The following is a 12,916-nucleotide window of genomic DNA, read 5'->3' as shown; positions in this document are numbered from 1 at the left end:
TTCAGAAGAATCTTCATTTATTAGAAGATTCAGGATAGACAGACGAAAGTCCTTCTTCATGCAGTGCATGGTTAAACTTTGGAATCCACTCCCTCAAGAAGTAGAGATGGCCACCATCTTGGATGGCTTTAAAAGAGAAGTGGACAAATTCATGGAGGATAAGGCTGTATTCCATTGTCAGAGGCAGTAAACCTCTGAATGGTACTTGCTGGGAATCCCAGGTGGGCAGATGTCCTCAGGTCCTGCTTTTGGACTTCCTATAGGCATCTGGTTGGTCACTGTTAGAACACAGTGCTGGACTGGGTGAGCCATTGGCTTGATCCAGCAGGGCTTTCCCCATGTTTTCTTTTGGCTCAGAAGAAGAGGAAATGATTGCATTCGGAAAGGCCTCAGTTCCATTTGTGGTATCTCCAGGGATAGGAGATGAATTTGTTTGCTCTGCTTTTCACAGTAGGTTGACCCCCGGCTGACACTCCCAAACTTGCTTATTCATTGGAATGTGGCTTCCAGTCAGATGATGAAGCTCTCCAGATTTTGCAATGAATTTCAGTGTGCAAGAAGTGCATACAAAATTCCATATTTACTTCTACTAAGGTTAGATAATTGTTGCCATCGCTGTCATCAGACTGGCCTTAAACAAAAGTTCTCAAGTGAGCACCTAACAAAATAAATAATCAGCAGTAAACTCATAAACCTAAATGCCACAAGAAGACTCAGCAGCAGCACAATACAGTGTCAGAAAATATACTAGTATACCCTCCTATACCAAATGGGTCAGATATTTTTTTCAATAGTTGATGTCAGCAGTGGGGATATGTGTATCTCCTATGGGAGGTAATTCCACGGCCAGGTAGCCATTACTAGCAAGGTTCTGCTATGAGTCACTATGGCAAGATTAAGTAGGAGGTGGAACTTAATATTTGCACATTTCCTCAGTGAGGGGTCTTAAAAATATGTTTTGGAGCGTGAGGAATTCAAATCTGCTATTATGTTTGTGACTGGACAATATTTAGCTTGGTAAATCTACATTTGATTAAAAAGCACATAATTTGTTCTTGGAAATTTGTTCTGAAAATGTCAGCTAATGATAGATAGATAGATAGATGATAGATAGATGATAGATGATAAATGATAGATAGATAGCTGGATAGATGATAGATAGCTAGATAGATAGATATAGATAGATAGATGATAGAGATAGATAGATGATAGATAGATAGATGATAGATAGATAGATAGATAGATAGATAGATAGATAGATAGATAGATGATAGATGATAGATAGATAGATAGATAGATAGATAGACAGATAAAAAAAGGTAAAGAACCCCTGACAGTTAAGTCCAGTCGCAGATGACGCTGGGGTTGCGGCGCTCATCTTGCTTTACAGGCCAAGGGAGCCGGCATTTGTCTGCAGACAGTTTTTCTGGGTCATGTGGCCAGTGTGACTAAGCCACTTCTGGCGAAACCAGTGCAGTGCACGGAAATGCCGTTTACCTTCCTGCCACAGCGGTATCTATTTATCTACTTGCAATTTTTGGCACACTTTTGAACTGCTAGGTTGGCAGGAGCTGGGACTGAGCTATGGGAGCTCACCCCATCGTGGGGATTCAAACCACCGACCTTCTGATGAGCAAGCCCAGGAGGCTCATTGGTTTAGACCACAGCACCATCCGCATCCCTTAGATAGATGATAGATAGATGATAGATATAGATAGATAGATGATAGATGAATGAAAAAAGAAATAAAGAAATAAAAACTGCAAGTACTTGACAATCATTTTTAATGATGTCTGTGCAATTTTACACAAATTTTACACCCCTCATTTTGGGAAATTGAATGTTGAAAAATTCAGCATGCCCTCACTAAGAGGTGTAAGAAGTGATCCTTCAAGTCTCAGGAGCCCAAGCTGTATAGGGCTTTATATACTCACCTTTGGGCTTGGCAGTGAACTGGCAGCCAGTGCCATTCTTTTAGCATTCTCCCTTAACTTTCCCCACTCTGTCATCAATTACTGCAGACAGAAAACATGCATTCTTCAGAGTTGCATATCAGTCTTGTCCACGCAGAAGATAGATAACAGCTTCATGGATAGGCATTTCCCCATATCTCCCTTAAATCCGTCCCAAGTATTGTTCCCTCTGGATATGATACATAATAGCATGTCCAAAGCCTTCAACCTGGAATAAGCCAGAAAAGATAGGCTCGCTCAGAAGGTAAAAACTAAAGGTGGAATGAAGATCCTCTTCTGATTTCCTTGGAAAAGTGGGGGAGCTAACTGCTTTTGAGCGGATGGGTGAATTTTCAGAATGTTGGGGTTTATGGAGAGGGCCTGTCTTGTTTCAGTTAGCCTTGCAATGTGGCCGAGGAAAATGCCATTGATCTGGGAGGCTACAAGGAACTCTGTGTGCAGTGGTGGACCTTATCTCATCTCAAATTTCAGTGGTGTCTTGAGTGAAGCCAAAATCTGGCACCCCTGCCTCTCACCTTCCGTTGGATGTTACAGTTGTGCTGCCTGCAGCAGTGCCCCAGAAGCTACGTTCCTGGTACGACCACACTAGTTGTGCTCCCCTAGAACAACCGGTGTGTGTGTGTGTGTGTGTGTGTGTGTGTGTGTGTCTCAAATATGCTGAAATAGGAGCAAGCACACTTGCCAATTTTGAAAGTCAACTCAGATAAGAAGCCCTCCCCAAAAATCTGGGAGAGGGATTACATCTGTCTTTTTCAATTTCACTCTGTTTCTCATTATTCCAGTCATAAGTGCAACTTGTTACATTTCTACATTGGTTTGCATTTTTAAAAAATCCTTGTGAAATTCACCAGCATTTTAATGCAAATTTTCCCAAAGATTCACATTTTTGCAAGCCATTTTCTGAAACAAGGCCTTTTTGCTTATTATTTTAATGAAGAGAATCGCTTTATGCACGCTTTCCACTAATTCAGGCATAGGCAAACTCAGCCCTCCTGGTGTTTTAGGACTACAACTCCCATCTTCCCTAGCTAACAGGACCAGTGGTCAGGGATGATGGGAATTGTAGTCCCAAAACATCTGGAGGGCCAAGTTCGCCTGTGCCTGCACTAATACTTGCATTTCCATGAACATTCTTTGGAGCATTGCTGTGTAGTCTTCAGATACTTCAAGGGAAATATGCATTTCAGAAGCCACGTATTGTTACTTGATTTGCTTTTTCCTAGCTACAACGCATGAAGCCATCTTCTGCACATGATCTGCTCATGCTGATGTCTAACTTGCATACACCTCAGCTTAACCTGAGAGCCAGTGTGGTGTAGTGGTTAAGAGCAGTAGTCATGTAATCTGGGGATCCGGGTTTGCGTCTCCGCTCCTCCACATGCAGCTGCTGGGTGACCTTGGGCCAGTCACACTTCTTTGAAGTCTCTCAGCCCCACTCACCTCATAGAGTGTTAGTTGTGGGGGAGGAAGGGAAAGGAGGTTGTTAGCCACTTTGAGACTCCTGAAGGGGAGTGAAAGGCGGGATATCAAATCCAAACTACTACTACTACTACTACTCCTCCTCCTCCTCCTCCTCCTCCTCCTCCTCTTCTTCTTCTTCTTCTTCTTCTTCTTCTTCTTCTTCTTCTTCACCACAGTTTATATTTTCGCATCACATGGATGTTAGTTGAAGGAAAGCGCATCAATCAGCAGCATTTCTCTAGGAAGTACAGACCCCTGGGGTGGGAGTGTACTGGGGCCAGAATAGATGTTAATGTGTACAGGGCCTTAGGAAAGGAAACTTCTCCCATCCTTACATCTGGGAGCTGTGTTCTTTTCACCCTTCCTCCAAGGAATGACAAAAAATAGGAGAGCTGCTTTCTCTCTCAGGAAGACTCAACACCTCTTTAACCTGCTTTTGACACTTGAGGTGCATATTTTTTGGACCCACCTTATTTGTGCGATTGTAAATTGTATTGAACTGTTTTTTAACATTGTGTTTTCATGTTACAACCTGCCTTGGGACCTTGGGGTAAGGGTGGATGAAATATACTCAGAGTCAAGAGTGGATTTCATGCTCTTTATTCAGCTCATAGTGGTGAGGAGGAATGGAAGTCCCCTCAAAGTATCTGCTTTATATACATTATTTACACAATGGGCTGCACGTGATTGGCTAATTCTGGAATTCTCCTGTAGGCCAATCAGGTTGTGGATTCACTTCCATCTGGAGCCGGATTGGGTGGCTCCTGCAGACCAATCATACTGCTGCATTGTTCTAGGACCAATCAGACTGCTGCATTTTGGATCCTATTCAACTCAGTACAAAACAGTGGAAAATAGCAACAACAAGCGGAAAACACGCTTTGTGCACAGAAGGCCCCGGCTTCAAAAAAGTCTCAGGTATCTTTTCTGGGAAAGACCTCTGTTTGAGACCTTGAGGAATTCCTGCCAGTCAGAATAATCAGCAGTGAGATGGCAGCTTCAGATGTACAATCCTGAGGGTGCGCTTCCATTCCAGAAACTGCCCTAGAATCAATTAAAGATCTCTCAGCCAGCCACTCAGCCATAGCGGGAAGTGTGACTTAGTTTTCCACCATTTTTCAGGCAGCTGGTGCTGACAATGCGGTCAAAAGCCTGTGCTCTACCACAGCTAGACCCCTTACCCCAACATCTCAGGGGTACATCTAAAAATATAATGTGTAGAGATAGCAGAGAATGCACATTCATAGATTCATAAAATTGGAAGGGACCTCAAGAATTATATTAGCACAAACTTGGAGAAATACCAACGAAAGAACAACAGCAAGGGAAACTTATGGAATATGCAGAACTGGCAAAACTAACAGAAAAATTACATGAAAAGGACAACAAAGACTTTAAAAGAGAATGGGAAGCATTTACAACATATATGAAGTGGCAAAATAAAGAAATGGACTCATTGGCAGGGTTTGAGTAAACAATCACAACTGCATACAACAAAAATAAGACTATATGTATGGAGAAAATTTTGGGGAAACAATACACAGGGTGAACAATATGGAAATAAAACAAAACGGGAGTATGGGGGAAAGTCCAGGGGAGGAGGGCCAGAGGAGGAGGGTCAAAATATGAAAAATTGTTAAAGATATATTGTTAGAAGAAGTATACATGGAAAAATCAATAAAAAATTATTTTTTAAAAAATAAAAAACTGGAAGGGACCTCAAAGGTCCTCTAGTCCAGCACCATGTCAGTGCAGGAAACCCACTAATGCAGCATCTTTGACAGTTGATTTTTCAGCCTCTGCACAAAATTGTCTAAAGGAGGAGAGTCTACTGCCTTCTGGGGCAGTCTGTCCCTTCCTGAGAAGGTGTGCTTGTCAATAAGGGATGTTAGCAACACAACACACATGGTGTGAAGAAAGTGGACAAAGTTTAGTCTCTCTCTCTCTCTCTTATAACATTTGAACATATAGGGCCTCTAATTAAGCTGAATGTTGAAAGACTCTGTACAGATAAGAGAAAGCATTGCTTCATAGTTGAACTATGGCATTCACTCCAACAGGAGGCAGTGATGGCCACTGATTTGGATGGCTTTAGCAGAGGATAGACAAACACATGGAGGATAAGGCTATTGATAGCTACTAGTTATGGTGGCTATGCTTTGTTGGAAACTGTAGACTTTTGAATGTCAGGTCTTGGAAACTGCAGGAGAGGAGAGTGCTTTTGTGCTCAGATACCCACAGGCATCTGGTTAGCCAGTGTGAGAACAGGATGCTAGACTAGTTGTGGCACTTTTCATTAGCTTTCATGCAAACTGTCCCATAGATTCATAGAAATGCAACTAATTAAGAAATGCAATGTGATATTAGATGATTAGCACTCCGCAAAATTCAGAGCATAGAAAGTCACCCAAAGATATATAATTTGGCAATATATTTGGCTTTTTATTGTATTGTAATTTGAAATGTTATACTGTGGTTCTTATTGGATTATTAAATTGGAAAACTCAATAAAATATTATATTAAAAAGAAAAGAAATGCAGAGTTGGAAGAGACCCCAAGGGTCGTCTAGTCGAACCCCATGCTATGCTATCTTACTAAAGCATCTGTGACAGAGGGCCATCCAACTTCTGCTTACAAACCTCCAAGGAAGGAGAGTGCAATACCTCCCAAGGGAGTCTGTTCCACAGTTGAAGGGCTCTTACTGTCAGAAAGTTTCTCCTGATGTTGAGCTGGAATTTCCTTTCTTGTAAGTTGAAGCCATTGGTACGAGTCCTACCCTCCAGAGTAGGAGAAAACAAGCTTGCCCCCATCTTCCACGTGACAGCACTTAAGAGATTTGAAGATGGCTACCATACCTCCTCTCGGTCTCCTCTTCTCCAGGCTAAACATACCCAACTCCCTTAACCATTCCTCATCCTGGCAATGCTGCTCTCAGCTTCCCAGTATAGACTCTTAGGGAGGTGAACTAGCTGCAGTCACTTTCTGTCACCTAGTTAACATTGAAGTGGAAAGCCTGCATTTTGGGTACAAGGGTAGGGGCACTCAGAACACCACATGGGGCTGCAGGGAGTCCTACTCACAATGGAATGATCCATGGAAACACCCAAAACCATCAAAGGGAAAACTGTTGTCCCATTAGGCTAGAACAGGGGCAGGGAACCCCAGGTGCAGGGGCTGAATGTGGCCCCCAGGCCTCAATGTCTGGCCCTTGGAACACTCCCCAGGCCACATCCACTTCCCAACCCTGAGTGTTTTTGTCTCACTGTAATGCGTCCTTGAACTCTGATGATGTCTCTTGTTTTTGTAGGTGGAGCATCTTCTTCTTCTTTGGCAATCCCTCGTAGCCAAATAAGATTGTTTTCCATAAACACGGTTTTAGAATAAGTCCATAAGTGACTGTGGAGGCCAATTCTGGATCCACACGTCCTTCCACAGCGGGGACATAGGTTTCTGGGTGGGAGTTGATCGTGGTGAGGGTTTGCCAAGCGTGCCTTCCTCTTAGTGTATTTCTCCCTTTCGTCCTAAATCAAAACCCATGAAACCTTGGGAGGATAGAGAGGTGTCCACAAGTATAATTTACATCAGTTGATCTAGCCATTTTTGCCCTTGCGCTGCCACCCCTGGCGTATGGCCCTCAGAAAGTTGGCCAGAATGAAATATGGCTGAAAAAGTTTCCTCATTCCAGGGTAGGACAACCCTTCTCCATGACTTATAGCTTTTGTGGGCAGGGTTAGGATTTTTCTGGTGGGGGAAGGTATGGAGATGTAGTCTATAGGCTAAGCCTTCATCTGCAGTCTGGAGTAGTACAGTTTCAGCAGAAACTGGGCCTATATTTAATGGCATATGGTTAAACTTTTCTTTCAACTCTTTGGGCTTCAGACAGCGCACTCATATCTATTTATCTTATATGCAAATGGCCTATGGCTGAAGCATTAATAAACTACTGCTACATATCTATATCGATTTTGTTCCAGAGTAAGATTTCACATGGGTTAGGTGGTAGGAAACATTCATTAGTTTCAAGATACTACACTTGCTACGTACACGCATGGATCTATTCAACTTAATTTATATTTGAGTTCCAAATAAAATTATTCTTTGCTAATTACAAGTTCCGCTTCTTTTCATTTATTGCTCACATCCCACTTTTCCTCCCTCTTGTATTGATTATGGTCATATTTCATGAGGAAGGAAACGTAATGGAACTCAAAGCCACATTTATAACAGAACAATACATCTATGAAGGTAGCAAAGCTAATTGGGGAGAGGTGAAGTGTGTGTTTGTGTACTGGAGGATTCCCCACTATATCCAAGTGACATAGGAGCCTTGGAAGCTGCCTTTTACTGAGTCAGAGCACTGATCCATCTAGCTGAGTATTAACTATACTGACTGGCAGTAGCTCTCCAGGGTTTCAGGCAGGAGATTCCCGCATCCCTACCTGGAAATTGAGGGACGCGGGTGGCACTGTGGGTTAAACCACAAAGCCTAGGACATGCTGATCAGAAGGTCAGTGGTTCAAATCCCTGCAACAGGGTGAGCTCCCATTGCTCGGTCCCTGCTCCTGCCAACCTGCAGTTCGAAAGCACAAAGTGCAAGTAGATAAATAGGTACCGCTCCGGTGGGAAAGTAAACAGCATTTCCGTATGCCCTGCTCTGGTTCGCCAGAAGTGGCTTAGTCATGCTGGCCACATGACCCGGAAGCTGTCTGCGGACAAATGCCAGCTCCCTCGGCTAATAAAACAAGATGAGCACCGCAACCCCAGAGCTGGTCACGACTGGACCTAATGGTCGGGGGTCCCTTTACCTTTACCTTACTTGGAAATTGAACCTGGGACCATCTGCATGGAAAGAGGATATTCTAACTTTAACTTTACAACTTTATACTTTATTGTCACTTGTACAACTTGTATACAGTGAAATTACACAAGCACCCCCCACTCAGCTCTCTTAGTCTTAATTCCCCTCGTTTACTGACGCACACCCACCAAACCCAAAAGTCAGTTGCCCTGTTGTTATCTTTTCATCCAGCAGCCTAACAGCCAACGGATAGAAGCTGTTCATTACCCTGTTGGTGTGACTAATCATGTTTCTTTATCTTCTGCCCGAGGGCAGGAGATCAAGAAAGTGCCGGCCAGGGTGTGAATCATCCCTGAGAATTTTCCTCACTCTCCTGAGGCAACATTCTTTCACGATGTCATCCAGCAGATTCACGGAACAGCCCATTATATCTTGTGCTGCATTCACCATCCTCTGTAGGCATTTCCTATCAGTTGCTGTCAAACCAGCGTACCACACCGTGATGCAGTATGAAAGGACACTTTCTATTGTGGACCGGTAGAAGGAGATCATCAAATGTTGATTGACATCGTTCTTTCGCAATACTCTGAGGAGATGCAGTCTCTGTTGGGCTTTCTTAACCACCTGGGTTGTATTGATTTTCCAAGTAAGGTCTTCACTGAGATAAACTCCCAGGAATTTAAAGGAAGAGAATCTCTCCACACTGCCCTCCCCAATGTACAGTGGGACTAGTTCTCCTCTCTTCCTCCGAAAGTCCAACACCATCTCCTTTGTCTTGCTGATATTAAGGTGCAAGTTGTTCCCTAGGCACCATGTAGATATTTTCTACCACTGAGCTATGGCCCTTCCTGCTCCTCCTTCTGGCCTTGATAGTCCATGTCCCCCTACTTAGGTAGCAAACCTAACCCCACTTACCGGGGAGTAAGCCATATTGAATTCTGTCGGACTTCTTTCCACGTAGGCATAGCTAAGACTGCAGTCAGTTTCCTTTGTAACTTCATGGGAACTGCCTTATCCATGGGATGATCCCAGGCCTCTGTACACCTGTCCATTCTTCCAACCATGCACTCCAAATTCACCCCCTCCCTGCATTGCGTCTGATCTCCACATTCTCAGCCTTCAGCTTAGACCTCAGCTTTTGAGTTCAGACAACTAAAAGGGGAATTTATTTCCTTAAGTGAGGAGGTGGGAGGAAGCTGTGATATTGTTACGCTTTTTTAAAAATATAATTGTTGTTCTTTCTCATAGGCTCTTTTCTCTCTTTTGTTCCCAAAACCCTTTGTATACTGCTGTGGAATAAAAAAAGCACCACGCCAATCCAGGTCACTAAAAGGAGCAGCATTTCTGTAAAAGCTCCGTTGCGTGGACAAATGTGGGTTTATTGAAAACATCAGGGCAAAAGGAATTCAAAGTGGATGTGAGAGGGAGATGGTGTTCAAACAGAATTTCAGTGCATTGCATCTCATTGCAGTAAAAACCACGGTGCTCCTTTGTACCCACAGCCAGGAATAGCGGGGCAGGAGAAAGCTGTTCGGCTAACACAACTTGATTATTTATTTGATTTGTTATATTTCTATGCTGCTTTTCATTCAAATGAATAGCAAAGTGGCTTGCATACAATAACATTAACATAATGGAGCATCACAGGTATAGAATCATAACCAAATCACCAGTAAAACAATTGCAAGTCATCAGTAGGAGCAATTACAATCTATAAAATGTTATTAACAAAACAACTTAAAAAAAGCTAAACATCACAATAACAGCAAAAGCCATATTATGGGATTGGCAAAGTACTACAGCAACCATAATATAAAAAATATTAGCAACGTTAGCAAAATAGCAACCCAGAAAGTAAACTAAGCACTGTTGAATTCACCCACACACTCTCCACAACCCCGTCATCTTTCCCTCTATTCAGTCCATTAAATGACAGGTATGCATAATGGCCATGACAGCAACTCCTTTCTGAAGGTTCCTTGGGCTAGAGGTGGGGCAGCAGAGGTGAAACCAACCACCCCATGATGACCAGCCAGTCTCTCTCTTCTCATAGTTCTTCCTCTGGAAAGAGCTCCCTGGTGAAGGCTCCTAGGGTTAGCAGGTAGGGCAAAGCAGGTGAAAAAAAAGCCATTGCTTGATGGCCAGCACAAAATCTCTCTCCCCTAAATCATACAAGGGGGAACCTGTCCCCCCCAGATGTCATTGGACTCCAACTCCTTTCCTCCCCCACCCCCCAGCTAGCCCAGACAATGGTTAGGGATACTAGAAGCAGGAATCCAGCAATGTCTTGAATGGCACAGATGCCCTAACTCTGATTTAAACCATACATCTGCAGTTAAAATCTGGAAGCCATGTTGAAAGAGGCAAGGGTGGCCTGACCTCCTCCTTCCTAAGCTGTGGGCAAGGGAGCCGTGCCCCATGAAGAGGGATTGAGAAGTGACTCTGGGAATTGTAGCCCTGGGAGGGGAACAACTCTCAGCATCATTGACAAACTAGGGTTCTCAGGATGCTTTGTGGGGAGCCGTGACTGTTTAAAGTGGTATCATAGTGCTACCTGAAGGAGTGTCTCCACCCCCATCGTTCAGCCCGGACACTGAGGTCCAGCACCGAGGGCCTTCTGGCGGTTCCCTCACTGCAAGAAGCAAAGTTACAGGGAACCAGGCAGAGGGCCTTCTCAGTAGTGGCGCCCACCCTGTGGAACGCCCTCCCATCAGATGTCAAAGAAATAAACAACTATCTGACGTTTAGAAGACATCTGAAGGCTGCCCTGTTTAGGGAAGTTTTTCATAACTGATGAAGAAGAGGATGAGTTTGGATTTGATATCCCGCTTTATCACTAGTCAAAGGAGTCTCAAAGCGGCTAACATTCTCCTTTCCCTTCCTCTCCCACAACAAACACTCAGTGAGGTGAGTGGGGCTGAGAGACTTCAAAGAAGTGTGACTGGCCCAAGGTCACCCAGCAGCTGCATGTGGAGGAGCGGAGACGCGAACCCGGTTCCCCAGATTACGAGTCCACCGCTCTTAACCACTACACCACACTGGCTCTCTGATGTTTTAATGTATTTTTAATCTTTTGTTGGAAGCCGCCCAGAGTGGCTGGGGAAACCCAACCAGATGGGTGGGGTATAAGTAAATTAATTATTATTATTACTTTAAATGTACGGTGCAGATGGGGCCTTAGGCCTCACTTACTGCTGGGAATGAGAATGTAAGACCTGCCCTGCTGGATCAGTCCAATGGCCCATCTATTTAGTTTAGTGTCTTCTTCTCATGGTGGCCAGCCGGATGCCTTTAGGAAGCCTACAAGCAGAATCTGAATACATCAGTATGTAGCCTTATTAGACTTTACCGATGGTGGGGTGAGCGTTGCTTCCAGAACAGGGAGGAAGGAAGTCAAATGACACCGAGGGTTGGTTCCAAGAAAGAGTTTATTCTGCTCTCCGGATAGCAGAAGGCACTTGCGTGGTCAGTTCACAGCAAGTCAAAAGAAATGAGAAATTTCATGCAGTATATATATCCTCCAGGCACCCTCTCCCCCCTTCCCCAGGAATCCAGCCACGTCAGCTTATACACGCAGGTTGACATCACATATGTTCCTGCTCTGGTACTCTTAACCATAAAAGGGTTTTCCTCTTCCTGTACTCTTGGCCATAAAAGGGTGTTCCTGTTCCTATACTCTTATCTTGGAGTAAGAGGTCACCAACTCCTGGCGCCGTTCCCAGGTGGCTGACAAGGTCTGTGCCTCAGTGTAAGATAAGACCCAGATGTGTCATTACTGCTCCACTTTGGAATGGACAAGGCCATTCATTAGGCGTCATGGACTGATAAAGGAGAGAGCTTTGAGCACTTGTTTATACAGCTGGGTTTTGGCTCAAGAGCTCAAGTTAAAGCATTTTAGAAATGCTCCCTTGGAGAAGGAAAAATGAGGATTTTGGGTCCCGTTTCAGACTGACTGCACAGAAACCCATTCCTTCCCCCTTCAAGTAGTCTCTCCGCTCAGGTTTCCCAGCAGCTGGTATTCAGAAGCAAACAGCCTCTGATACTGTGGGTAGCATGCACAGTCCTAATGGCTAGAAGCCATTGATAAAAGTAGTACATCGGAGGAGAAAGTGCACGGCCAAGGATTTGATGCAATACAAGGACTGAAATAGGATGGGCCATTTCTCAGTGGCAGAGCATCTGCTTTGCATGCAGAAGGTCCAAGGTCCAAGGCCCCAGCCTCTGCAGGTAGGGCTAGAAATGTTCCGTCTCTGAAACCTGGAAGAGCTGAGACAGTACTGAGATAGATGGCCTAGTGGTCTGACTCAATGCAAGGCAGCTTCCTATGTTTCTGAAAGAGAGGGCAATGCAGGCAAGCCCATGATTAGTCAGTTCAGTCAGATGCGAGACAGATATAATGGTACCCAAAGGGAAGAGTGTAGTTGTCATTAATGTTTTAACTTGTTAAATCTATTCTGGGCATCATGTTCCCGATCTGAATATTCTCCTCCATCAGCATTCAGCTCCAACAGAGCCTTTCCAAAACGCTGGCAGGCAAATGTTTTGCTCATTTCTCGTAGTGTAGGGTATGATTTCCCTCTCCCTCTCTTAGGAAAGGTTGCTATGATTTAAGCCAAAGCTATGCTCCTCTACCTAGCCATGTATCTTTGTTAGCACCGTGATAAAAAAATTAATCTGCATCCC

The sequence above is a fragment of the Podarcis erhardii genome, assembly GCF_964252035.2.
Source record: "Podarcis erhardii genome assembly, chromosome: 15".
NCBI lineage: Eukaryota > Metazoa > Chordata > Lepidosauria > Squamata > Lacertidae > Podarcis > Podarcis erhardii.
The sequence above is the reverse complement of the archived record's forward strand: the minus strand, read 5'-3'. Positions refer to the sequence as shown.